This window comes from Orbicella franksi, chromosome 10 (genome assembly GCF_964199315.1).
Source record: "Orbicella franksi chromosome 10, jaOrbFran1.1, whole genome shotgun sequence".
NCBI classification, from domain to species: Eukaryota; Metazoa; Cnidaria; class Anthozoa; order Scleractinia; family Merulinidae; genus Orbicella; species Orbicella franksi.
In genome coordinates this window covers 30,236,232-30,238,524 of record NC_138154.1, presented here as the reverse complement: position 1 = coordinate 30,238,524, position 2,293 = coordinate 30,236,232, and the positions used below count along the sequence as shown (strand labels likewise).

Below are 2,293 nucleotides of genomic sequence, written 5' to 3'. Positions count from 1 at the left end.
ACGGAAGAACAAGCAGGCATGGTCAATTACACCTCGTCTGCCCCCGATTCAAACGGGAGTCTGAGGGTGGAAGGTCTTTCTCAGTATCGACTAGCCGCCTCTGGAATATCATGCCCGCCCATTTCAAAAACCAACCTAACCTTACAAGCTACAAAAATTCCATTTTTAAACATTTTATGGACAGTTATAAGGAATAGGACCATTTTATCACGTAAATTTTTAATTTTTCAAGTTTCTTGTATTAATTTTTAGACTTGATCCAATGCTTTCCTTTTTAATGTTTTAGTGCATCTCATATCTCAGACAAGGGAGGTAAAGGAAAATAAATGAAGTAATGCAAATTTAACATAAATGGACCAAATGTTATTCCAAGCACGGTAGTTCCGTAGATCACAGAAAGTGAGGGTCATATCAATCTGCAGAGGCCCTGAGACCGCCCCAACTAAGGGCCCGTTTACATGGAAGGAGGGTGCCTCGGGGGATAGGGGCACCCTACCTAGTACGGTTGAAGATACCGCGGTTCTACATGCAAGCTAGGGGCACCCTCCCCCCTAGGGCCAAGAGCTAATTTGAAGGGGTGGTCGCTAAGTTTAGTAAACAGACAAAATGGCAGACCGCAGACAAATTTCGGCGGCAAACGCAATTCTTGTCACTCTCTCATCTTTGGTCGCTGCTTTTCAGTTGTGTGGATTGATTTTAACATATTTAATTCGTGAGAAACGTCGTCTTCAAATGGTTGGCTTTCAAATCGCTAACCAGTATGATATTGCCGTGGCCCGACTTCGAAACGCTCCGATTCCAAACGATAACGCAGTCGTGGCTGGTGATCCTCCCCAAATGTTTGTCAAAAAATCGTAATGCTCTTTCACGATGCGCCCGCTACCGCTTCGTGAGCCTTTGTCAACAGCGTTGCGATAATCTTGCCTTAAAGCCTTGGCTTTTCCTTGATTCTGGAACACCCACTCTTTATTAGCGCCTTTTCTGCCTCACTTTCCGAAATGTATTTGTTGTGCTCTTCCTTGTTCATATTCTTGAGCTCTTTTTCTGGGAGAGTGACTTCCTCCGGCCCAAAATCTAATGGGTAATGACGAGCCATGCATTTTCGCACCGCAGCATACAAAGAGCAAGATCTGCTTCAAAATCAATTCCTTTGAAGTTACAATTTGTCTTATAATCGTTTATGTACTTCAGAAGATCTTCCACTTAATCGTCCGTCCATGCAAACTTCTTAACCTTCTTGCTTACTGCCTGCTTTTGCATTTTTTTACGTTTCTTGGTCGAAGCTTCATTTGAACACGTGCTAGTCTTCGCGGCTTCTTCTTCCTCACAGGCGCACGCTTGCTCTCCATCTCCGTCTTTGCCGCTGTCCAGTTGGTCGTTGAATTGTAACTGCTCCTCGTTTTGATCTTCCTCCTCGTATTCTACGCTTTTCTGCGGCTGATAGCGGCGAAATAATTCACCTTTAGAAATGTTGTTCGTAGCCATGTTGAATTCTTACTGAAATTTCGCGCCTTTTACTTGGTGGTCAGCGGCCTTATCATAACAAGACATAGCCCTAGCCCCCCGAGCAAGCCCTACCGTTTCGTTCTACATGGGCTTATGTCAACAAAAGTCAATCCTACCCCCTAGGGGCACCCTATCTCGCATGTAGAACGAACCGCATAAAACAAAAGAGAAGGGAAACCCTACTACATAGGGTGCCCCTATCCCCCCGAGGCACCCTCCTCCATGTAAACGGCCCCTAAGAGATCGACTATTGCCAGATGTATGATCAAGTATGTACTCCGTCGCAGTAGCTGACGCTGCTTCACAAATACAATAATGGTGATGATATTGGCGATAACTATGGCCAGACATTCAAGGATGAGCACAGCAAGCCATGGAATGCAGTCTGAGTTAGGAAGCAGAGAGGACATTCTATCGCTGTCGTTTAAAGAACCGTATTGATGGAGTCAGACACAAATCACCTAAATACGAAGACAAAATGTTAATGTTAAGATAGAAAAACTGTAAAAAACATCCCTGGATTACCTAAGCGATATTCCATACACGTTATACCAGTTCCATTTGCTTTCGTCAAAATTTGAAAAAAACCTCCACCGTGTTTTGCAGGGTTTTGATAGGAAAGAGAAGTTCTTGAAAATCAACTTTTTCGGTTATTTGATTTACCCGACACGAAAGAGACATTTTGAACGTATTGACTGTGTTTCTCAAATGTAGTGCAGATTTATTGTTTTAGCCAGTTTTCCGGTATTTTCAGATCTGTTTGAAACCTTTTATTTAAAAAATCTTG

The 2,293-nt window shown here is 43.3% G+C and overlaps 1 pseudogene; it reads right to left on the bottom strand.

The window, feature by feature from the left end:
* Positions 1–323: 323 nt before the first annotated feature.
* Positions 324–2,293, bottom strand: part of LOC145500698 (uncharacterized) — a 2,357-nt pseudogene continuing 387 nt past the window's right edge.